Source organism: Ornithodoros turicata, chromosome 6, assembly GCF_037126465.1.
Source record: "Ornithodoros turicata isolate Travis chromosome 6, ASM3712646v1, whole genome shotgun sequence".
Taxonomy (NCBI): Eukaryota; Metazoa; Arthropoda; class Arachnida; order Ixodida; family Argasidae; genus Ornithodoros; species Ornithodoros turicata.
In genome coordinates this window covers 55,067,584-55,094,744 of record NC_088206.1, presented here as the reverse complement: position 1 = coordinate 55,094,744, position 27,161 = coordinate 55,067,584, and the positions used below count along the sequence as shown (strand labels likewise).

General features: G+C 43.5%; 1 protein-coding gene across 5 annotated transcripts in view; it reads right to left on the bottom strand.

The window, feature by feature from the left end:
- The window catches only part of LOC135396744 (muscarinic acetylcholine receptor DM1-like), a 492,974-nt gene that overhangs the window by 340,840 nt on the left and 124,973 nt on the right, over nt 1–27,161 (bottom strand). For all 5 annotated transcript variants that reach the window (XR_010423516.1, XR_010423517.1, XM_064627887.1 and 2 more), the window contains exon 2: nt 9,285–9,353. The gene's annotated coding sequence lies outside the window, so the exon portion shown is untranslated. The remainder of the gene's footprint in view (nt 1–9,284; nt 9,354–27,161) is intronic.

Below are 27,161 nucleotides of genomic sequence, written 5' to 3'. Positions count from 1 at the left end.
TTACTCTTTCTTACAATTCTTGTAAAATATAGATTAACAAGCTGTCTATATAGTCACACATTGTATACAAGGTATTTGTTTGTGCATTATTTGATAAAATTTATCAGATCACATTCCGGTGCAGTGGAGACTATCACACATCAGTAAGTGTTTAATTAAAATTTGGTCGGGTGCCGCAGTTTACGAACTGAGTTGTAGAAAGTGTAATTTTACAATACGCAAGCTTTAGCTGGCTCACTTTGACACGCGAAGGTTTTAAGAACTCTTTCATGATGACAGAGAAAATCGAATGGATTGATATTTTCTATATATACTGTAACGTAATGCGAATTCTTTATGTCGTGGATATTAAAAGTTATGAATATTTTTCGAACGAAGTTTACTTAAAACACGAAGAAATGGTTCACGAAGACGTTTCGGCAACACGCCGGGCAAAATTTCCAGGACACCATCCCGAAACCGAACGCGATTCGGCTCCCAACGCGTTAACACGGCGTTAACCCGTTTCTTCCGGAAACGGGTTCGCTGACCATTTCTTCAAGTTTTAAGTAAACTTCGTTCGAAAAAATTTTAGTTCTGATTAACTGAAAAGTTGTGTGAATACCATTCATAAAAAATATTGTGTATGATGTGTGATACCCCTTCAATGCTATAGCATCATATCTGTAATAAGTATAACCTTTGTTACGTGTATCGTATTGTGTTTCTTCTGCATCAGGTTTTTGGCTTGGTTTTTCCCCTTCACACAGAGTCATAACATAATTCCCGACACTAATGACTTTAATAAATATATTTTCACTTGTACTTTTGTGTATGACTCTCCTTTGCATGTCTATATTTGCATGTAAACCGCACACCACGCAGTTGTTGTAGCGGGTAAAAATACGAATGAAGTCGGCCCAAGCTGAAAAATGTGCGAGGGTAAGCGCGCACGCAGCCCTCCGGCCATGCGCCGCCCACCGGTTAGCGCGCAGACAATCCTCCACCCTCGCGCCGCCCGCCGGTCGCGGGAAAAAATACGCGAAGGACTCAGGGCAGGGCCCAGGGATCCAAGTTGTTGAGTGGACCCCGATCTCCTACGACCAGCCCTCCTACTACTGACATTCTGTCGTGTTGAAAACATGGTCCAAAGAGACTCTTCCGGTTCTGGGGGCACTTCCCGTCGAAGTCTAACACGGCAGTGTTGCACATCACCTTGAAGTGTTAATTGCGAAAGGAGATGGCCCAAGTCTGATTGGACGGAATTGGCTCAAAACATCGAGCATCTCTGTAGATGTTGCGAACACAGTATAGACAAGGTATTGTAAATGGATGCAATCTCCGATGTTCCAACGAGAATTTGGGGGATGCACTAGGCCGAAGGTGACCTTAAAGGAGGTAAGAACTCCTATCTGCAGGTATTAATACGGGTGTAATAGGTGTAATATCGTTCTTTCTACACTCTTAGAAATGAACTTCACCACATAGCATGCTCCTAGCCAACCATAATCTCGAATGACATCGTCATCTTCCCTGATTTGTTGAAAACGGCAGGCGTACGCCTTATTTGTGACAATTATGAACCGCATAAGTGTCACAAAAAAGGCGTACGCCTCCCGTTTTCAATAAATCAGGGAAGATAACGATATCATTCGAGATGATGGTTGGCTAGGAGCATGCTATGCGGTGAAGTTCATTTTTAAGAGTGTACGCTTCGTAATTCTGTTTACAATTTATTGTTCGGTACATCTCCTTTCTAACGTGTCCAACGTTAATACAAAAACGCACTTTTTTCGTATACGGTCGAGTAGACGTAGCACCATCCAGATACCTCTATCCATTGTTACGTCATTTGAAGAATAGTAGCACCCAATCAGACGTCAACGCGGAGGTAAACATCACGTTCTACTCTACACTCTTAAAAATGAACTTCACCACATGGTACGCTCTTCGTCAGCCATCATCCCGAATGACAACGTTCTCGCCCCCGGTTTGTTGAAAACGGGAGGCGGAGCCTATTTTGTAGCCATAATGCCGTACATAACGTTTACATAATAGGCTCCGCCTCCTGTTATCAACAAATCAGGAGCGAGAACATTATCATTGGGGATGATGGTTGGCTAGCAGGGTGCAATATCTGGTGAAGATACGGACCTATCAGATTCATCTACACAAAAGGTGTCGCAGCTAACAAGTTAAAATAGCTATTTGGAGCCGACACAGTCGGGGGGCTACCTTGGTAGAGCGTGGTAGAGAGCGTCCAAACGCAAGCCCTATCTACCTGACGTCGAGACAGATTCCGTTCGCCATGCGCGATAAGGTTGATGAAGCGCTAGCAGCTACACTCTAAAAACGGGGGGGGGGGGGGGGCGAGGTAGCTTGCCGTTATTGGCCGCACTCAAGTGGGCATCGTACGACTATAGCCAAAGAAAGGAAGGAAAAGAAAATAGGAAAAAAGGAAAAGGACTATAGGGAAAAAAGGGAAAAAAGGAAGTGCTAAAAACCGTACTTCACCGCATAGCACGCTGTGCGCCAACCATTTCCACGAATGATAGGGCTACCGCTTCTGATTCGAAGAGAGAGGGGGGGCGTACGCCTTTTCATATATCCAAATTGCCACAAAAAAGCGTAAGCCCCTCTCTCTCTTCGAATCAGAAGCGATAACCCTATCATCCATGAAGTGAAGCGAAGTGCTGTTTTTAGAGTGTATGATTGCAGAAGGTATATTGGAGCCGGTTACATTTTCTAACTGGGCAAAACGATAGTACCAGTCTTCAAGAAAGATGGATCCGTGCTAATCTGCGGTGATTATAAGGCAACAGTGAACAGGGCTCTACTGCCGGATCGATACCCGCTTCCCACTCCAGGCGAAGTTTTTGGAAATATTGCGGGAGGAGAGTTCCTCTCGAAGCTAGATTTGTACCAAGCCTACTTGCAGCTCGAGATGGATGATAAGTCATCGCTTGTGCTCACTCTGAACACGCACCGAGGCCTGTACCGCGTAAGAAGGCTGCCATATAGTATCTCCGCGGCTCCAGGAATATTTCAGAGGTTTATGGACAACCTGCTCTCGGGGATATCTGTGGTACCCGCTTTATTAGGCGACATATCATCAGCGGACGCACCGTGCAACAACAAGATGAGAGAATGTCTGAAGTTTTGACCCGCCTACATCAAGCAGTATTAAAGCTAAACGAGAAAACGTGTGTTTTCTTGACACGGGAAGTAACATTGCTTGGGTTTTGCGTCGATGCAAGAGGTATCCGCCCAACACAAGACAAGGTGGATGCAATCCGCAACGCCAGCAAGCCATCAAATGTGAGGGAGATGCAATCATTTCTAGGATTGTTAAACTTCCATGACCGATTTCTGCCAAACAAAGCGACAGAGCTGGAGTGCCAACACAGCCTTCTTGATAAGAACGCCACGTGGAAATGGACAAAAGAACAAGATGCAGCATTCCACAGAGTGAAGCAGTTGCTGCGATATGATCGCCTCCTCGTCCACTACGACGTGAACCGCCCACTTACACTCAGTGTTGATGCGTCACCGTACGGACTAGGTGCAGTGCTATCACATTTTATGGACAACGGGGAGGAGGCGCCTGTGTTTTTCGCTTCGCGAACGATGACAACAAGTGAAAGAAACTACGCCCAAGTAGACCGTGAAGCTCTTGCGATTATCTTTGGGATAACCAAGTTCTCTACTCCACTCCAAGTTCAACTACTGGCCGGTCCCCAGCAGAACTGTTGATGCGTCGTAAGTTACGAACGCTACTAGACTTAGTCTATCCAAGTCGTCCTGAGCCTGACCCTGTTGTGCCAGCTCGTTCTTTTGCAGTTGGAGAGCCTGTCCAGGTTCGTCAGCCTGTCGTAAAATAAATATTTTTTTTTTATTTTCATATATTTGTACCCAATATTTTGACGGTTTCGGGCGCTTGGCTCCCACACCGTTAGGCGGCGTCCTCCGCCTCTGGCGTCTCATAACCTTTCGTAAAGATAATCGGGATGGACAATGCACTTTGACTCTGAGTTCTTCCGCTCTTGAGTCCTATCTCTTCTTTGTGTAACTTTTATTCTGTTTTCATCTTTTGGCAGCTAGCTTGTCCCCAGAGTCATATACATACACCTTCCTGCGCTTATTTTCGCTTCATTGCCTTTCATTAGCATGCAGCAAGCAGCTATAAGTGCTATATAGAGTAGCCGGCATTCGTATTGATGACATCTATACATATTCGTGTTTCTCCAATACAATACTGCCCATCTTCGGACAGTCCCATACGAACGTTCAGATTCCCCATATACATTTTTTATGCGTTCATGAATTATGGCCGGTGTTGTCCCTTGCCTATAGTCGAAGGGTCAATCAGTGTGATGCTGTTTTTTGCATCAGACATTCCCAGCTCGGAAAGTTCAACGAAGCAGGTACGATGGAAATCGAAAAAGAGCGGAATGCTACGTGACTCGTGTTTATGACATGAAAGGATAATCACGCACTCAACGCCGTAATATCGTCACTGTATTGCGTCACGTCAAGGTTCATAACGTATTTAGTGTCCCTCAAACGTATTATACGAGGGGTGTTCAAGTCAAACCGGGACTTTTCATTTTTCGCAAAAGTAGAATGAACTTACAGTCGAGAAATTAGTTTTATTTTTATTTTTCAACGTAATCTCCAGCTGCACAAATGCACTTGTCCCAGCGTTTCACGAGGGCTTGGGTGCCAGCAGCGTAGAAATCCTTACCGGCGTCAGCTATGATCGGACCGCATTCTTGACCTCGTCGTTGCAGCTGAGGTGGCGGCCCCCAAGGAACGCCTTCAGTGACCCGAAGAGATGGAAATGGCTGGGGGCGAGGTCTGGACTGTAAGAGGAATGTGGCAGCAACTCCCAGCCAAGTTCCTGTAATGTGCGTGTCGTGAGATGCGCGGTATGGGGGCGTGCATTGTCCTGTAGGAGGAGGACTCCTTTGGTGATGAGGCCCGGCCGCTTTTGCTTCAGCGCCTTATGCACATCCCTGAGAACCTGGCAGTAATATGCACTACTAATGGTGGTACCACTGGCAAGCATATCAACATGAACAACGTCAGCCTTGTCCCAGAAATCATGCGCTCAGAGGATCTGGCGCTCCACAAGTTGGATGTTCTCAGGAACTCTGACACTGGTTTCTGAGCTTCCCCGGCCGGGATCGTCCTGCACTGATGTACGGCCGTCTCGGAACCGTTTGCACCACTCAAACGCATAACTGCGGCTAAGTGTATCGTGGCCACACTGAGCCTGAAGTCTTCTGTGAATTTCAGATGACTTTACGCCTTCGTTCACGAGAAACTTCATGACAATTCGCTGTTCGATGTGCGCGCTCACCTCGTATGCGCCTCGATGTGCGCGCTCACGTAGGAAGCATCCAAAATTTAGGTATTCATTACGAGCTTTCAGGCAGAGACTGCCCTTCTTCAGGTGAGCTGAAGAAGGGCGGTCTCTGCCTGAAAGCTCGTAACAAATCTCTAAATTTTGGATGCTTCCTACGTCTTCCATTCTCAAGACGAGTAATGTGAAGCTATAAAACCTATTTTGAACAGCATGTGAAATACATTTAAGATGCTCGAGTGTCGGCCATAACCACATGCAGGAAACCTCTCTTTCTCTCTCTCTCTTTTTTTTTCTTTTTTTGATCTCGCAAAAGTATATAAGTTCCTTGGAACTGGAAATTCTAGTTTAAAAGCGTTCTTCCTTTGATTCCGTACCGGATTCTACACAAACGGTAGACTATATCACAACTGGACCTGTGTAACGATACATGTTATTCACAAAAAAAGAATAGTCCACGGGTCGTGACGTGTCAGCTCAGTTCCGTACTGAGTTGTGTTCATGCACTTAATTTCAAGTATACGTGTATTTCCTCATCCAGAACTTTTACTTGGGTCGTTCCCATAAATATAACATCCTTTCAGCGATGGGCAAAGTTCTCCAAAAATGTACTTCAATTAAAATACAGAGTACAGGAATAAGTACTTTAAAGTACTCGTCGAGCACGCGTTTGCATAGCGCCACGTCTCACAGTGTTGTGGTGACGAAATTTGATAAAGTGATTATGTTTCGATTGGGTAAATGCCAATGCAAGCATTTTTGATAGCTAGTTAGGGCTTACTCATCAATATGAAATGTAACAGATACCGTAATTTCCGTTTACATCTGCACAGCCAACAAGCTGTGGTAGTAGAAAGTATAAAGAAATCGGTAATGTTAATACATTTTCTTATAACAAGTATTTTATTTCCCGATTTATTAACCCGTGCATCTTTGAACACTATGAAGAATGATGATGAAGAATGATGATGATGATGATGATGATGATGATGATGATGATGATGATGATGATGATGATAGCAAACCATCTAGCGCCCCAGACGACCAGCACCTATACCATATTGCGGTCGAAATTATGGGGACGGTCAAGAGCGTATTTCAATCTGCACCCTGTACTGCGCAAGAGGATGTGTCCCGCGGTCGCACGCACACACACACACTGAACAGTTTGCTATGCTTGGAGGCACAACTATGCTTAGGATCTGATTTTTTCGGGTTAGATGTCTTGCTCGGATTCGGGGAGAGGGTGGGGGGTTCAGGTGGTGTAATTTTAAATCTGTAATTCGCGGTTGAGATCACATTCGGGTGTCGACGGGCTGGCCTTTGTTTATTTCTGTCCATCAAGCGACCCGCACATACGTACGTATATTGATCAAACATGCATACCTCGCAGTTTGTAGTGACATGCACCCCATGTAGTAACTTGCAATGTTCTTCGAATATGTTATTATTTCACTGAAATAATATTTACATCAGACATGCGTACAAGCTGCTACGAAACACTGCACGTGTCTGTAACCCGGAAACAAATCGCGTTTAACCCGAATTTGTCCTAAATTGATCCGGGAGGGTACCGGGCTTCACCCGGTAAATATCAATACAATCACGGATTCATGCATCGCTGTTCACATCAACTGAGTTCACGGGGCGTTATGTCCGTTTGTACGTGAACGGGCAGGACGCCCACAAGGCCGGGTCTCGTTGGCGATCTCTTAGCACAAGTGCCGTCGATATTTTTAGTGCCCTAATTACTAAAATGCCGTATTTAGGTCGCGCGCCAGTGTCCTAATCAAAAGTGCATCAGGAACCCATTAGAAAGCTTCATGCTTGCGCTTTCTTCTTCCGCAAACTGAAATTAATATGCGATTAATATGCGAATGATGCCCAAATCAATACGTCATACGGTAAGGAATGGTTCTGGTTCTACTAACGACGCTCCTCTCGTTTTCCTCCTTGAAGAAATATCGCATAGAGGGCAAGGTGGGAGGGGGGGGGGGGGGTTACGTTGTCTTGCAGTCGCATGGCACGGTAGACGTAAACACCGGCTGTGCTGTCTGACGTTTTCCCTGGGTTTTTGGAAGACGTTCCAGACGAATGTCGGCGCACTTCCCCCTGAAGTCGGCCCAGGACGCATACTAACCCCTCTTTCCCCCACTCCATCCTGCTGTCCTCTCTCCATCTGTCCACGTCTGTACTCCGCTCATAGCCACAGTTGCTTCGCGGCCCTAACACGGAATTTAAAAAAGCTTGCTATTGACACTTCACCGCTTACCAACTATCATTCCTAATGACTTCGTTCGCACCTCTGGCTTGTTGCAAAAGGGGGGGGGGGGAGTACTGTGGTGGATACCGATGATAACGACGATGTGCCCCTGCTGCCACGCGCTACTGCGCTGGCTCGTCAGTTCTAATGACACCGTCCTAGCGTGAGGCCACGCATATCTGCCCGCTGGGACATTCAATCATCTCCGTTCATGACTCGTGCAGAGGAACACCACCTCCTCTACAGCCAGTTCGACTTCGTCGTGACTCCCACCCCTATTTTTTTCTTTATCACGTCACCATCACCATCTTCACCAAACAACAACAACAACTTTATTTCGAGGCGATGAATGGGGAGTTTCATCGCCAGGGGCGACACTCTATATCCTATTGCTGGTGGTGATGCGGGGAATGAAATAATGCGCCCCTTCACAATATGGATCGGAGTCCTATGGTATCCAGGAAGGTGAAGAGAGCTTTGAGGCAGAGCGTTGGTGGGCTTGATGTGGGCAGGGACCAAGCAATTTTGTGAGAGAGAGGGGAGGAGAGTCCAGCTCGTTAAGGGATCCGGAGAGCACGGTTCGGGAAGGTTGATAGTTTGGGCAATAGAAAAGAATGTGCTCTATATCTTCTACAGCACCGCAGTGACTGCAGTGAGGAGAGTCAACTTGCCGCGAGCGGTAAAGCCACAGCGCTGTAAAAGCTCATCGAGGCGCATTCGATGAACTAATGTGGCATCTTGACGAAGCAACATCTTCATCAAGGTTCAGGTTCAGATGCGCCTAACCCTTTTGAATACCATTCGAATCACTTCACCAAGGAGGGAGGGCCTCAAGAAAGCGTTGCGGAAGCACCGACCCTCGAATTACGGGTGGCAAAGCCACCGACTTTCATGATTCTGGCTTAGATGGGGTGCAACCACACAGAACACGTACGCGAAATGTTCTCCAAACCATGCTTTATTAAAATTCGCTAACTCTTGAGACCGAAGGATAGATCACTTATATAGCACAGAACACCAAATGTGAATACGTATATACATCCGACGACGTTATCCGGAAAAGGACTCACATTGTCAGGCCAAATCTGCTACATTGGTTAATGCCAAATTTTGCTAGAAGGAACATGTTTCTTAATTTAGCATATTTTATTTTAATTCCTCTAATTGAATATTTAACATTTTTTACTATGAAATTCAGTCACAACTTTGAGCTTTACTACGTTAGTTACCCAATTAACATAAACTGTGTGGTTGAAGGCGAACGAGAACTGTACAGAATTTATAAAGCGACAACTTCATACTCTAGGCATTCTTCAGATATCGGTTGACGTCACACAGCCATATGGAAATACCAAAAGATTCCCGGTTAGAAAGAGCGTTAAAGTGCGCAGTCTTATAGCCGCTATTCCAATAGTTGTTGTAGTGCGGAAGATCTTACACTGGCTTGAGTGTGTATGTCACACTGGTCGCTTCAGTGCAACGTGCTCTGCATTTCATTGAACTTTCCGTTCGCTCTTCGTCCGGTTCTACACTGAACTTACACCGGCATGCAACACTGCGCTGCACACGAAAACGACCAGTCTAATTATTTGCCATTAGCGTGCAAATATTAGGCGGCTCAATTCGTGAGTCGACTTCCCAAAAGCAGGAACAAAACGTCAGTGACGTACTACGTACCATATCACGTGACGACGTGGTCATCCAGTCAGCAGTACACTGCGCTGTTATCGTGCCGGAAGTTCTAGGCTGGAACAGAAGAATGTGCTTATGACGCAATGCTCGATACACAGATGGGATAGATAGGATGAGTGGACACGCACACACACACATACACACAATCGTCGCTACATGCGGCAACACCAAAATGAGGATGAATGGAAAATATATTCCTGCCTTTCTCGAACCATTGTATATGATCCCAATTGTCTCGCGAGATAAATTGTTTCTGTGTGCGGGGACAATCAAAATGTTTGTTTACACACGATCAATATGCATTTTAAAGAGTGTATCGGATCCCATGCGTCTCGCGTAAGGGGACAAAAAGGGACAATTCCATTTAGACACAAAAATATGCGGGAGTTTGAATGGATGTTGGCAAACAAGAGCACTGCATCCTGTCTTGGAGATCTGAGAATGCTCATATCTTCGAGAGAGGACACTGTTATGTCGTTTGCTCTGCTCGACACTTGCGCCGTTGTCGCCATTATCTGCTACCCACAGCGTTCACTCTCTCCCTGCAGGGTTGTATGGATTTAATCCACATGGATATTTTTTATTTTATCCACCCAATTTCATTCGGATTTTTTTTAAATTTTATCCTGTAGTGAAACGGTGACGTGAAATATTAAAAAATCTCAGCCCTCGAAAAAAAAAAAACAGACGGCGGCGGGAGTCGAACCACGAACCTCTAGATTACTGCCACTACTAGCGCAGTGCGACGAACGATATACAGGGTGTTTCACCACCACCACCACCAAGAGATAAAAAATTCTAACTGGCGACGTACTCGCCGGAGGATTGTGGGACTTTCGGAAATTACCTTCTAGAAACTTTTGCGGCCATTTAGGAAGGCTTTGGACAATTTTTCATTGAGGGAAATTTATTTTTTCAATTGAACTTTGAAAATTGCCAAGCGAACCGTACTTTCTTTTTTTACAGAAATATGAAGCTCTCCACGGATAACCACAGACCCAACAAAAGCTATGCAGAGTATCGCAACAGAAATACTCAGAAAAAAAATAGTAAAAAATTACGCTTTAGCCCCGCCTGCTTGATTTTCGCAAAGAAGAGCGCGCCAAGAGGAGGAAGTGTCCCCGCCTTCACTTGTTTTTCCTTCCTTGTGATAAGACAGTTATTTTGTTTTCTTTGTGATAAGACGGTAGTCACCAGCATCAAGGGCAAAGCGGGGTCGCGCTTCTTTGCGAAGATGAAGAAGGCGGGGCTAAAGCGTAATTTTCACTAATTTTTCCGACTATTTCTGATGCGATACTGTGCATAGTTTTTGTTGGGTCTTGTGAGGTTCGCTTGCAGTTTTCAAAGTTCAATTGAAAAAATAAATTTCCCTCAATTAAAAATTGCCCAAAGTCTTCCTAAATGGCAGTAAAAGTTTCTAGAAGGTAATTGCCGAAAGTCCCAAAATCCTCCGGCGAGTATGTCGCCAGATAGAATTTTTTGGCTCTTTAGGTGAAACACCCTGTATACATATCTTTTTTTTTTCTCTCTCGAACGATATGCGACAGACACGCAACTTTCGAACGTATGTATACCCCCAGTCCAACCACACATATGGTTCAGGAGTTCAGGAGCAGTGATTTAGAAGAGCCGGCGGTCTGCGTCAGTGTTCCTAGACTAGACTTACAATCCGAAAATGGAGTGGCAAAGTAAAAAAAAAAAAAAAAAACACATTTAATGCTTGTCCTTCGTCACACTCCTCAAGTATTTTATGTTCTCCAGAAATATCCAATAAAATCCGGTTTTATCACACACAAAAAATCCACTGGAGAGGATTTTTTGAAGTATCCGTTTTGTTTGGTTTTTTGCTGTTGTTGTTTCTTTTGTTTTTGTTTGTTTGTTTTTTCAACCCTGCGCTGCTGTCGCCTTCACTATCAAAGGTTAGTTAGTGAGTACAAAATTTGCACACGAAAACCTGAGCGTAAAACATTGCAGATCTTCGCGAAATAAACACAGAGACAAATAGTATGTATACCTCTCACTCTTAGCCTTTGCAGAACCAACGGGAAAAATACACTCTCTACACGTTTACGTCAACCAATGTGCCGATCTTATTGTGAAACCTCATTGGCTCTAGAAATGTTCGGTTAAGTTCTGCTCACATAGAGTGCACCGCAACCACACTCTAAAAACAGAACCTCACCGCATAGCACGCTCTGCACCAACCATTGCCAGGAATGATAGGGTTATCGATTCCGACTCGAAGAGAGAAGAGGGCGTACGCTTTTTGTGGCAATTTTCATATATCCAAATTACCACAAAACGTCGTACGCCTCTGCTCGAATCAGAAACGATAACCCTGATCGTTCGTGGCAATGGTTGGCGCACAGCGTGCTATGCTGTGAAGCTCTCTTTTTGGAGTGCATGAACGCTTAAAACAGAACTTCACCGCATAGCACGCTCTTAGTCAACCATAATCCCGAATGATGACGTCGTTCTCTCCCCTGATTTGCTGAAAACGGGAGGTGTACGTCTCTTTTGTGACAATTATGCGCCAGTAAAGTTGCTTCCGTTGTAGCTGGAAGGTACACTCTTAGAAATGAACTTCACCGCATAGCACGCTCCTAGCCAACCATCATCTCAAATGATATCGTTATCTTCCCTGATTTGTTGAAAACGGCAGGCGTACGCCTTATTTGTGACAATTATGAACCGCATAAGTGTCACAAAAAAGGCGTACGCCTCCCGTTTTCACCAAATCAGGGAAGATAACGATACCATTCGAGATGATGGTTGGCTAGGAGCATGCTATGCGGTGAAGTTCATTTTTAAGAGTGTAGGCGTGCTCGCAATTGGAAGCTATTCACAAGGGACGTCCGACAGGCGATATGCTCGAACAATGACAGGGCTCTATTTACATAGTTAATTTTACATAACTATATACGAGACAATACTAGCGTATACACTCTAAAAACAGAACTTCTCCGCAATGCACGCTGTGCGCCAACCATTGCCGTGAATGATAGGGTTATCGCTTTTGATTCGAGGAGAGAGGAAGGCGTACGCCTTTTTGTGACAATTACCATATATCTAAATTGCCACAAAAAGGCGCACGCCCCTCTTCCTCCTCGAATCAGAAGCGATAACCCTATCATTCGTGGCAATGGTTAGCGCACAGCGTGCTATGCGGTGAAGCTCTGTTTTTAAAGTGTATAATTGTAACAAAAAAGGCGTACGCCTCTCGTTTCGTTACGCCTCCTGACGCAAGGGCGTGCGCAACGCGCTTCCCCCACGCATCATGAGTGATGATAACGCTATCATTCTGTGCTACACTCTTAAAATAGAAATTCACCGCATGGCATGCTGTGTGCCAACAATTGCCCCGAATGATAGGGTTATCGCTTGTCATTGGAAGACAGAGGGGGTCGTACCCCTTTTTGTGTCAATTTTCATATATCCAAATTGCCACAAAAAGGCGTACACCCCCTTCTCTTTTCGAATCAGAAGCGATAACACTATATCGTTCGTTTCAATGTTTTGCGCACAGCGTGCCATGCGGTGAAGTTCTGTTTTTAGAGTGTATGGCTTTCAGCGTGTTATGCGGTGAAGTTATGTTTTAAAGGTGTATTGCTTTAGCTACATCAATCCATTTTCATCACAATGAAACACTCTATAAATACACCTAAAAAATAATAACTCAACGCCTTTTTTTTTCCCCCTATAAGGTTTTCGGATATCTCGAGGCAAGAACGTCCTCTCCAACGATACCTGCCAGATGTTATCTTATGTTACTTTCACATAACTTACAGTAGTTTATTTACTTTTGATTACTTTCTACTCGCTTTACTTCATGCGGAACCGGTGCAGCAAACGAGAAGCGCTGAGAGCGGCTCAAAGCGAGGCGGCATCGAAATGCAACAAAAGTAGAAACCTTTTCTATTTTCTTCTTCTTCTTTTTGAGTGTTATCGGTGGTGCGTGCTGCTTTTGTAGGAGGCATCGCGAGAGCACCCTTTGTGATGAAGATGACAAATGAATCCTGGGCCCCGATACAACGGAGGAAAAGTCGGCGGACGCGCAGAGAAATGGCTTTTCAAAACGCCTTTCCTCGTGTGCCTGGAAAAAATGGGGAGTCGGTAGAAGCGAGGCGCGCAGCGGAATTCGTAAGATGAAGCTTCAGACTGCGAACGAAAAGACTGCTCGTGGGATTCGAGTTCATCGGCAGCAACAAGCATGTGGTGATTACTTCGGGACTCGGTAAAATACGGATGTTCACGGAATGATATCCTCACCTGCGACCGGAACGCATGTAGAGTAGAAAGTCTTTGTGCTAAGTAAAAAAAAAAATACCTGTCAGATAAAGGACAGGCTTATCTAAGGATGTCGACTAGTCTACGCATATGGGATAGCCACCAGGCGGCTGCACACTAGTTATAATACCATAACTGTGCTGACATGACTAGGGTTCTCAATCCCAAGCCATATTTGCAGTCCAGGGATTTCGGGATTTTTGCTGTCAATCCCGGGATTCCGGGAGGGGATTTTGGGATTTTGATCAGTTCAGATGGTGCTTCCAAGTATAGTCCTGCGCGGGTCAGAATTATCTAACCAGCAACCGACCCGTACACACATGTTCACATCCGCACCCGACACGCAACCGGCGTCCCGTTACAAATTAAAGTAGGTAAGAACTCCTATCTGCATGTATTTCGTTACGGGCTTAATAGATGTAATATTCTTCTTCTGCGCTTCGTAATTCTATTTACAATTTATTGTTCAATTCTTCTCCTTCATAACTTGTGCAGTGTTAATACAAAAACGCACTCTCTTTCGTATTCGGGCGAGTACACGCACCGCCGTTCAGATACCTCTATCCACCGTTACGACATCGGAAGAATTGTAGCACCCAATCAGACGCCAATGCGGAGGTACACATAACGTTCTGCTTTACCCTCTTCAAGAGGGGGGTCGAGGTAGCTTGCCGTTGTTGGCCGCACTCAAGTGAGCATCGTCACGACGTCGTCGTCGTCTTCAAGATGGTGGTGGTGGTGGTGGTGATGATAGGGCTTGCCGTTGTCGGCCTCACGTATGTGGGCAACGTCACGACTCACGCCCTGGGGGAATGTGCGTCCTGGGCCGACTTCTAAGGGAACTGTGCCGACATATGTCTGTCTTCAAGATGATGGTGGTGGTGGTGGTGATGTTGAAAGGGCTTGCCGTTGTCGGCCTCACGTATGTGGGCAACGTCACGACTGACGCCCTGGGGGAACGTTGTCATTCGGGAAGATGGTTGGCTAAGAGCGTGCTATGTGCTGAAGATACGCACCTATCAAATTCACCTATACAAAAGGTGTCATAGACAACACGTTGAAATCGCCGTTTGGAGCCGACACAGTCGACGGGCTCGCTTGGTACAGTTCATAGCTCCTTTAAGACACGAATTCGCCCGCATATTTTTTCCAAATGCTCATCCGCAACCCGACCCGCTACCCGCAAAGCGATGAACGTTGACGAGTAAACTGAGGGTCCGGTCCTCCCTGGTCTATGTCTGGTGATTAGATGTGTCTGTGTGTATGGTTTCTTGTTCGACCAAGAGCAGCATTCAGGGACACCCCCTCTGAAACCCGGCTTGACCTGATAGCAGAGGACTACGCAAGGAAGCTAAGTTTACAGGGTGGTGCGTGAGTACGTGAGGAGGAACAGATCTGGGCAGGGAGAGGAGGACATATCTGAGGCGAACAATTCCCTTTTGGCACCCCGACCTGATAACAACACCGATAACACGCCCGGGAGCATTCGCGTAAGATAAAGAATAAGACGTGATGTATAACTGTGGGAACGAGCATATGAGACTTTCCAAATATCGGGAGATTGCCGGATGAAATTGGCAGATTGGCGCCTGTGATAGCCTTCTGGACGACAAATTCACTAAATGCGAGTTCTAAGAGTGCAGCAAGGACAGCAGCTACGGTCCGCAGACGATACACAGACTACGTAATTTTATGATGATACCGTCAGTATCAAATTGGTATCAAGAGTTATTACGAGCTAAAATAAAGGAAACTGACAAATTGGTGAGAGTGAGTGCCACTTGGGCAACGATTTGGCAAAATGTCTGAAGTATATAGATTGGGCTGGTTGGTGTAAGTCCACAAGCGACCAAAGAACAAACACGAAACAACAACAGAGCGACTTGTGTCTGATCTTGTCTCCTGTTTGTTCTTTGGTCGCTTGAAAATGAATGATTTGACCAAACGCTACTTCGCAGGCTCTGGCAAGGGAACCAGGTATGGGCCGCGGACTCATAGCTATTAAGCATGGATATACAGATTACGTAATTAAGTGATGACATCTTCGATATCACGTTTATATCCAGAGTTATTACTAAATGAAATGGAAGATACGGACAGTTTGGCGTCTGCGAGTGCTATGGCGATGCGAGTGGCAATGATTTGATCAAACGCGACTTCTTTGGACCATATATTTTGGAGCAGAACTAAATACCAGATTTGGAGATAACGCTAAACAAGTGCTACGCGCCCTCGAGTACATTATTTATTTCTCGTTTAAGATGTAAGTAATGCTTAGATCAGGGCAATCAGGGCTCTCACACACGCGGGCTGCATGTGCATGGCTTGCAGTCAGCTATTCTGTGTCCCGAGGGCTCTTGACCACTAAATAGAAGCTGCCCCCCCCCCCACACACACACACACGCGCGCGCGCACACCAATAATGAAGAATTCGGAATGAAACCAGGTTTTCAGGCATTGTTTTTACCCTTGCTCGATGTAGTGCTGCTCCTGTCGACGTTAGGAAGGACATTCACATTCGAGCAGTTCTTGTGACTCATGAACCTCAACTAGTAGTTATAGCGATTAGCGATCTGGTCTGAACGTGCATTTTGATAAACTACACTGTAAGTAATATGCTAATTGAGAAGTAATAGTGGAGACAAGTACAGACAATGACATCATCTTAATTATTACACTAAGTTTATGGGCTTACAGCATAGCAGCAGCCTCTCCGGATATCATGCGCGAAAAACTGTATACTGAGCACACAGAAGCGCAGTAAAAAAAAAAAAAAAAAGATGGAGTAGTTATGTTCGAGGGTCATTGTCTGAATATTTTTAATTATTTCTCTTTCCCTGATTTTCTTTTTTCTTTTTCACGTTGAAAATGCAAGCAAAATCAGCAATACAGTGTGTAAACCGACAATTTCAGTGCTCCTGAACGTTGGGATAATCGTTCGTGAAGAACTATGTACGAAGAACTTGCAACGCCTTTCAAATTTTCAATGTCTCATTTGGAAAAGAAGCTCATTTGTCCCTGCTGGTGTGTCAAGTGAAGTTTTTCATTGACGAATTGTATAAGCGAATGCATAATAACTATACCACCCAGCTGTTTACGCTAAAGTACTTTACTATAATTCCACCCCCCAGGGAGGTGTACACTCCCCCTGAATTTTTCCAACCACTCCCCTGTAATTCATGAGATTTCCCGATACACCTTGGCCACCAATGCATATACGCATAGATATGTATCCATATAGATATACCACCATATGATTCTCTCCACTCGAAATCACGCAGACATCTTATCACGCCGGGTACCGCATCTTGGCTTCTATGCGCATTGATGATAGTGCCAGCCGCAGCAACAATGACAAAGAAGAAATTGTCGTTCCTCTACGCTGCTGATACGAGTTGCGCAACGGACCAAAGGCTGATACCTTCCGTTTGAATTCAGCGTGAGAGCCGCGACGATATGTTAAGGAAAAAAACTTGCCAAGATACGGGGCACAAAAGTGAACTTGCACAGCAAATCGCCGGCACTCCGAACATTTACACGGCAACAGACACCTACGAGCACTGGTGCTAAAGTCTGAGGAAAAGACATCATAGATGAAAATACATATCCGTTACAACAACAAATAAATCATGACTATGGCCTGGGGTGGTTCACCGCTTGAGAGCATATCCGTTACGAAGCCGTTTGAATTTCACTAGTAAATAAACAATTCCATGATTCGCTTACACCTCGACCTGCAAGAAATGACCCACAGTGTCCTTCTGAAACATTGCATCACTTGCCAACTTCTTTGAGAAAAGTAAAAAGTAACCTTTCTGCAACCCCGATGATGGCAGGGACAACCAAGGAATACACCACAAAGAGTCACTGGTGTATTCTGCATAGCGAAACCATTATCAACGACTTATACTAGGCCCTTGTACTGGGATTTTAACAGTGGTGACCCCAAAATTTGGAAAAGGCGCCGGCACAGCCCTCTAAAACGGGCAAAACCCTTTATATCATGGTGCCAAAGGCATATTCGAGACGGCTTATGCTATTGTCCTTCCCACTGGGATTGTAACGGAGACGACCGCAAAATCCGTAAAAGACCGCAGCAGAGCCCTTTAGAACGGGCAAAACATCTTTAATCATGGTTCCAAACAGATATTATCAACGGCTTATGATGCTCTTCTACAGGGATCGCAACAGAAGCGACCACCAAATGCGGAAAAGGCAGCAACAGAGTCCTTTAGAACGTACGAAACCCCTTGTATGATGGTACCAAAGGCATATTAATGACGGCTTATGCTATGCCTTTCTACCGGGATTGCGCAAGAGGAGACCGCATAATTTGGATACGGCGGCAGCAAGGCCTTTTAAAACGGGCGAGACTCCCTGTATCATGGAGCGAAAGAAAGAAAGTTATCAGTGGCTTGTGCAATCCTATTCTGCTGGAGTTATAACACAGGCGATCGCCAAATTCGGAAAACGTGGCAGCAGAGCCCTCTTAAACGAGCAAAACCCCTTGTGTCATGCTGTTAAAGACATATTATCAACAACTTATACTATGTCATTCTGCCGAGATCACAACACAGGCGACCGCAAATATCGGGAAAAGGATGCAGCATAGCCCTTCAGAACGGGCGAGACCCCTTGTATCATGCTGCCGATGACATGTCATCAATGGCTTGTGCAATGCCGTTCTACTGGGATTGTAACAGAGACTATCGCAAAATACCGAAAATGCGGCAGCAGAGCCCTTTAAAACGGTCGATACCCCTTGTATCATAGTTCCAAAGTCATATAAGTACACGCAACGGCTTATGCTATTGCCATTCTACTGGAATTATAACGGATGCGGCCGCAAACTCCATAAAAGGCTACAGCAGAGCCCTTTAAAACGGACAAAAGCCCCTTTAATCATGGTGGCAGCCATTTTACACACCTATAAAGACGCGACGGCTTATGTTATGCCCCTCTCCTGTGACTGCATCGGAAACCACCGCAAAATTTGGAAAAGGCGGCAGCAGGGCCCTTTACAATGACTCAAATGATATGTATCGTGGTGCCAAAAAGGTACTATGAACGGCTTGTACTGGGATTGTAACAGAGGCTACCGCAACGTTCGGCACCAGATCGAGCCCTTTAAAACGTGCGAAGCCCCTTTAATCCTGTTGCCAGGCCGTACATGGAGAAGTCGCGTTTGAAGAAACTGCTTCCGAAACGACACTCCCTAAGCAAAAAGCGTCCTACGCTGATTTTGTAGTATGTATATGAGAAAGTAAGATCACGGGGTTTGAACCCCGTATATTGTTCCCCTGTTGCACCCTGAGAGGGCGCGTTTTAAAAATCGCTTCCAAAATGGCACTTGAAATGGCCAAATGGCCTATTTCATCAACTTCGGGGCTTAATATGTTTTGATATAACAATAATATTAAAGACGTCCTAAGCTGATTTTGTAGTATGTATATGTGAACGTAAGATCACGGGGTTTGAATCCCGTATCTTGTTCCCCTGTTGCACCCTGAGAGGTCGGGTTTCACAAAATGGCTTCCAAAACGGCACTCGAAATGGCCAAATGGCCAATTTCGTCAACTTCGGGGGTTAATATCATTTGATATAAAAATAATATTAAAGATGTCCTAATCTAATTTTGTAATATGTATATGTGAAAGTAAGATCACGGCGTTTAAACCCCGTATCTCGTTCCCCTGTTGCACCCTGAGAGGTCGGGTTTCACAAAATGGCTTCCAAACCGGCACTCGAAATGGCCAAATGGCCAATTTCGTCAACTTCGGGGCTTAATATCATTTGATATAAAAATAATATTAGAGATGTGCTAAGCCAGTTTTGTAATATGTATATGTGAAAGTAAGATCACGGGGTTTGAACCCCGTATCTTGTTCCCCTGTTGCACCCTGAGAGGTCGGGTTTGACAAAATCGCTTCCAAAACGTCACTCGAAATGGCCAAGTGGCGAATTTCGTCAACTACGGGGCTTAATATCATTTTATATAAAAATAATATTAGAGATGTCCTAAGCTAATTTTGTAATATGTATATGTGAAAGTAAGATCACGGGGTTTGAACCCCGTATCTTGTTCCCCTGTTGCACCCTGAGAGGTCGCGTTTGAAAAAAAATCGCTTCCTAAACGGCACTGGAAATGGCCAAGTGGCCAATTTCGTCAACTTTGGGACTTAATATCATTTGACATAAAAATAATATTAAAGATGTCCTAAGCTAATTTCGTAATATGTATATGTGAAAGTAAGATCTCGGGGTTTGAACCCCGTATCTTGTTCCCCTGTTGCACCCTGAGAGGTCGCGTTTGACAAAATCGCTTCCTAAATGGCACTGGAAATGGTCAAGTGGCCAATTTCGTCAACTTTGGGACTTAATATCATTTGATATAAAAATAATATTAGAGATGTCCTAAGCTAATTTTGTAAATGTATATGTGAAAGTAAGATCACGGGGTTTGAACCCCGTATCTTGTTCCCCTGTTGCACCCTGAGAGGTCGTGTTTGACAAAATCGCTTCCTAAACGGCGCTGGAAATGGCCAAGTGGTGAATTTCGTCAACTTCGGGGCTTAATATAATTTGATATAAAAATAATATTAGAGATGTCCTAAGCTAATTTTGTAATATGTATATGTGAAAGTAAGATCACGGGGTTTGAACCCCGTATCTTGTTCCCCTGTTGCACCCTGAGAGGTCGAGTTTGACAAAATCGCTTCCTAAACGGCACTCGAAATGGCCAAATGGCCAATTTCGTCAACTTCGGGGCTTAATATCATTTGATATAAAGATAATATTAAAGATGTCCTAAACTAATTTTGTAATATGTATATGTGAAAGTAAGATCACGGGGTTTGAACCCCGTATCTTGTTCCCCTGTTGCACCCTGAGAGGTCGAGTTTGACAAAATGGCTTCCTAAACGGCACTCGAAATGGCCAAATGGCCAATTTCGTCAACTTCGGGGCTTAATATCATTTGATATAAAGATAATATTAAAGATGTCCTAAACTAATTTTGTAATATGTATATGTGAAAGTAAGATCACGGGGTTTGAACCCCGTATCTTGTTCCCCTGTTGCACCCTGAGAGGTCGTGTTTGACAAAATCGCTTCCTAAACGGCGCTGGAAATGGCCAAGTGGTGAATTTCGTCAACTTCAGGGCTTAATATAATTTGATATAAAAATAATATTAGAGATGTCCTAAGCTAATTTTGTAATATGTATATGTGAAAGTAAGATCACGGGGTTTGAACCCCGTATCTTGTTCCCCTGTTGCACCCTGAGAGGTCGAGTTTGACAAAATGGCTTCCTAAACGGCACTCGAAATGGCCAAATGGCCAATTTCGTCAACTTCGGGGCTTAATATCATTTGATATAAAGATAATATTAAAGATGTCCTAAACTAATTTTGTAATATGTATATGTGAAAGTAAGATCACGGGGTTTGAACCCCGTATCTTGTTCCCCTGTTGCACCCTGAGAGGTCGAGTTTGACAAAATGGCTTCCTAAACGGCACTCGAAATGGCCAAATGGCCAATTTCGTCAACTTCGGGGCTTAATATCATTTGATATAAAGATAATATTAAAGATGTCCTAAACTAATTTTGTAATATGTATATGTGAAAGTAAGATCACGGGGTTTGAACCCCGTATCTTGTTCCCCTGTTGCACCCTGAGAGGTCGAGTTTGACAAAATCGCTTCCTAAACGGCGCTGGAAATGGCCAAGTGGTGAATTTCGTCAACTTCGGGGCTTAATATAATTTGATATAAAAATAATATTAGAGATGTCCTAAGCTAATTTTGTAATATGTATATGTGAAAGTAAGATCACGGGGTTTGAACCCCGTATCTTGTTCCCCTGTTGCACCCTGAGAGGTCGAGTTTGACAAAATCGCTTCCTAAACGGCACTCGAAATGGCCAAATCGCCAATTTCGTCAACTTCGGGGCTTAATATCATTTGATATAAAGATAATATTAAAGATGTCCTAAACTAATTTTGTAATATGTATATGTGAAAGTAAGATCACGGGGTTTGAACCCCGTATCTTGTTCCCCTGTTGCACCCTGAGAGGTCGTGTTTGACAAAATCGCTTCCTAAACGGCGCTGGAAATGGCCAAGTGGTGAATTTCGTCAACTTCGGGGCTTAATATAATTTGATATAAAAATAATATTAGAGATGTCCTAAGCTAATTTTGTAATATGTATATGTGAAAGTAAGATCACGGGGTTTGAACCCCGTATCTTGTTCCCCTGTTGCACCCTGAGAGGTCGAGTTTGACAAAATCGCTTCCTAAACGGCACTCGAAATGGCCAAATGGCCAATTTCGTCAACTTCGGGGCTTAATATCATTTGATATAAAGATAATATTAAAGATGTCCTAAACTAATTTTGTAATATGTATATGTGAAAGTAAGATCACGGGGTTTGAACCCCGTATCTTGTTCCCCTGTTGCACCCTGAGAGGTCGAGTTTGACAAAATGGCTTCCTAAACGGCACTCGAAATGGCCAAATGGCCAATTTCGTCAACTTCGGGGCTTAATATCATTTGATATAAAGATAATATTAAAGATGTCCTAAACTAATTTTGTAATATGTATATGTGAAAGTAAGATCACGGGGTTTGAACCCCGTATCTTGTTCCCCTGTTGCACCCTGAGAGGTCGAGTTTGACAAAATCGCTTCCTAAACGGCACTCGAAATGGCCAAATGGCCAATTTCGTCAACTTCGGGGCTTAATATCATTTGATATAAAGATAATATTAAAGATGTCCTAAACTAATTTTGTAATATGTATATGTGAAAGTAAGATCACGGTGTTTGAACCCCGTACGTTGTTCCCCTGTTGCAACCTGAGAGGTCGCGTTTGACAAAATGGCTTCCAAACCGGCACTCGAAATGGCCAAATGGCCAATTTCGTCAACTTCGGGGCTTAATATCATTGGATATAAAAATATTAAAGATGTCCTAAGCTGATTAGTCAACTTAATATCATTTGATATAAAGATAATATTAAAGATGTCCTAAACTAATTTTGTAATATGTATATGTGAAAGTAAGATCACGGGGTTTGAACCCCGTATCTTGTTCCCCTGTTGCACCCTGAGAGGTCGAGTTTGACAAAATCGCTTCCTAAACGGCACTCGAAATGGCCAAATGGCCAATTTCGTCAACTTCGGGGCTTAATATCATTTGATATAAAGATAATATTAAAGATGTCCTAAACTAATTTTGTAATATGTATATGTGAAAGTAAGATCACGGGGTTTGAACCCCGTATCTTGTTCCCCTGTTGCACCCTGAGAGGTCGAGTTTGACAAAATCGCTTCCTAAACGGCACTCGAAATGGCCAAATGGCCAATTTCGTCAACTTCGGGGCTTAATATCATTTGATATAAAGATAATATTAAAGATGTCCTAAACTAATTTTGTAATATGTATATGTGAAAGTAAGATCACGGGGTTTGAACCCCGTATCTTGTTCCCCTGTTGCACCCTGAGAGGTCGAGTTTGACAAAATCGCTTCCTAAACGGCACTCGAAATGGCCAAATGGCCAATTTCGTCAACTTCGGGGCTTAATATCATTTGATATAAAGATAATATTAAAGATGTCCTAAACTAATTTTGTAATATGTATATGTGAAAGTAAGATCACGGGGTTTGAACCCCGTATCTTGTTCCCCTGTTGCACCCTGAGAGGTCGAGTTTGACAAAATCGCTTCCTAAACGGCACTCGAAATGGCCAAATGGCCAATTTCGTCAACTTCGGGGCTTAATATCATTTGATATAAAGATAATATTAAAGATGTCCTAAACTAATTTTGTAATATGTATATGTGAAAGTAAGATCACGGTGTTTGAACCCCGTACGTTGTTCCCCTGTTGCAACCTGAGAGGTCGCGTTTGACAAAATGGCTTCCAAACCGGCACTCGAAATGGCCAAATGGCCAATTTCGTCAACTTCGGGGCTTAATATCATTGGATATAAAAATATTAAAGATGTCCTAAGCTGATTAGTCAACTTAATATCATTTGATATAAAGATAATATTAAAGATGTCCTAAACTAATTTTGTAATATGTATATGTGAAAGTAAGATCACGGGGTTTGAACCCCGTATCTTGTTCCCCTGTTGCACCCTGAGAGGTCGAGTTTGACAAAATCGCTTCCTAAACGGCACTCGAAATGGCCAAATGGCCAATTTCGTCAACTTCGGGGCTTAATATCATTTGATATAAAGATAATATTAAAGATGTCCTAAACTAATTTTGTAATATGTATATGTGAAAGTAAGATCACGGTGTTTGAACCCCGTACGTTGTTCCCCTGTTGCAACCTGAGAGGTCGCGTTTGACAAAATGGCTTCCAAACCGGCACTCGAAATGGCCAAATGGCCAATTTCGTCAACTTCGGGGCTTAATATCATTGGATATAAAAATATTAAAGATGTCCTAAGCTGATTAGTCAACTTAATATCATTTGATATAAAGATAATATTAAAGATGTCCTAAACTAATTTTGTAATATGTATATGTGAAAGTAAGATCACGGGGTTTGAACCCCGTATCTTGTTCCCCTGTTGCACCCTGAGAGGTCGAGTTTGACAAAATCGCTTCCTAAACGGCACTCGAAATGGCCAAATGGCCAATTTCGTCAACTTCGGGGCTTAATATCATTTGATATAAAGATAATATTAAAGATGTCCTAAACTAATTTTGTAATATGTATATGTGAAAGTAAGATCACGGTGTTTGAACCCCGTACGTTGTTCCCCTGTTGCAACCTGAGAGGTCGCGTTTGACAAAATGGCTTCCAAACCGGCACTCGAAATGGCCAAATGGCCAATTTCGTCAACTTCGGGGCTTAATATCATTGGATATAAAAATATTAAAGATGTCCTAAGCTGATTAGTCAACTTAATATCATTTGATATAAAGATAATATTAAAGATGTCCTAAACTAATTTTGTAATATGTATATGTGAAAGTAAGATCACGGGGTTTGAACCCCGTATCTTGTTCCCCTGTTGCACCCTGAGAGGTCGAGTTTGACAAAATCGCTTCCTAAACGGCACTCGAAATGGCCAAATGGCCAATTTCGTCAACTTCGGGGCTTAATATCATTTGATATAAAGATAATATTAAAGATGTCCTAAACTAATTTTGTAATATGTATATGTGAAAGTAAGATCACGGTGTTTGAACCCCGTACGTTGTTCCCCTGTTGCAACCTGAGAGGTCGCGTTTGACAAAATGGCTTCCAAACCGGCACTCGAAATGGCCAAATGGCCAATTTCGTCAACTTCGGGGCTTAATATCATTGGATATAAAAATATTAAAGATGTCCTAAGCTGATTAGTCAACTTAATATCATTTGATATAAAGATAATATTAAAGATGTCCTAAACTAATTTTGTAATATGTATATGTGAAAGTAAGATCACGGGGTTTGAACCCCGTATCTTGTTCCCCTGTTGCACCCTGAGAGGTCGAGTTTGACAAAATCGCTTCCTAAACGGCACTCGAAATGGCCAAATGGCCAATTTCGTCAACTTCGGGGCTTAATATCATTTGATATAAAGATAATATTAAAGATGTCCTAAACTAATTTTCTAATATGTATATGTGAAAGTAAGATCACGGTGTTTGAACCCCGTACGTTGTTCCCCTGTTGCAACCTGAGAGGTCGCGTTTGACAAAATGGCTTCCAAACCGGCACTCGAAATGGCCAAATGCCAATTTCGTCAACTTCGGGGCTTAATATCATTTGATATAAAGATAATATTAAAGATGTCCTAAACTAATTTTCTAATATGTATATGTGAAAGTAAGATCACGGTGTTTGAACCCCGTACGTTGTTCCCCTGTTGCAACCTGAGAGGTCGCGTTTGACAAAATGGCTTCCAAACCGGCACTCGAAATGGCCAAATGGCCAATTTCGTCAACTTCGGGGCTTAATATCATTTGATATAAAGATAATATTAAAGATGTCCTAAACTAATTTTCTAATATGTATATGTGAAAGTAAGATCACGGTGTTTGAACCCCGTACGTTGTTCCCCTGTTGCAACCTGAGAGGTCGCGTTTGACAAAATGGCTTCCAAACCGGCACTCGAAATGGCCAAATGCCAATTTCGTCAACTTCGGGGCTTAATATCATTGGATATAAAAATATTAAAGATGTCCTAAGCTGATTAGTCAACTTAATATCATTTGATATAAAAATAATATTAAAGATGTCCTAAACTAATTTTGTAATATGTATATGTGAAAGTAAGATCACGGTGTTTAAACCCCGTAGGTTGTTCCACTGTTGCCAGGTCCCCCAAACTCACCTCGGAAAAGCGTGCAACGAAGAAGGCCGCCACTAGATACCCCACTGTTGCCGTTCCGGATCACTTCAGCGCGCTAAGTTTAGCGGCAAAATGTTTTTGTTGTTTCTGCGAATGAATCTAGCCTTTATATGTCCAAATAAAACGCGTATAACAACTTTCTCTGTCGTGTTTCACTTTTTGGTCCCGTTTTTAAACGTGTTGAGCGATCGGAAGGATCTAGTGCACTGCTGCGTGCATCACATAGCGTACCTGTTGTACCAGGCGCCGCAGGCGCTGCAGTCGTCCATTTCTCCTTCGGTTACTTGGCCTGGCTTTGATTGTGCTTCAACTGGATCTTTAGCGCGCTACAATCCACGCAAGCCAACGTCTGGTAACAATGGGGTATCTAAGGGCGGCCTCCGGCATTGCACGCATCGGGATAGGAACAAATACATGGGAAAATGGCGACCTTGGGGGACCTGACTGTTGCACCCTGAGAGGTCGCGTTTGACAAAATCGCTTCCAAAACGGCACTCGAAATGGCCAAGTGGCGAATTTCGTCAACTTCAGGGCTTAATATGATTGGATATAAAAATAATATTAAAGATATCCTAAGCTGATTTTGTAGTATGTATATGTGAAAGTAAGATCACGGGGTTTGAACCGCGTATCCTGTTCCCCTGTTGCACCCTGAGAGGTCGGGTTTCACAAAATGGCTTCCATACCGGCACTCGAAATGGCCAAATGGCTAATTTCGTCATCTTCGGGGCTTAATATCATTCGATATCAAGATAATACTAAAGATGTCCTAAACTAATTTTGTAATATGCATACGTGAAAGTATGATCACGCTGTTTAAACCCGTACGGTGTTCCCCTGTTGCACCCTGAGAGGTCGCGTTTGACAAAATCGCTTCCAAAACGGCCAAATGGCGAATATCATCAAGTTCGGAGCTTAATATCATTTGATATAACGATGATAATAGATATCCTAAGCTGATTATGTAATGTAATGTATATGTGTATGTATATGTGAAAGTAAGATCACGGGGTTTGAACCCCGTACCTTGTTCTCCTGTTGCACCCTGAAAGGTCGTGTTTGACAAAATCACTTCCAAAACGGCACTCGAAATGAACAGTGTTATCAAGTTGTATAGTTTAATATAAAAGCGATATAAAATACAAAACGGTATCATTTGTATATTACTCACTCAAAATAAAGTTGTCTGTTCTGTCAGCCACTTCGAGTTCTGGAAAA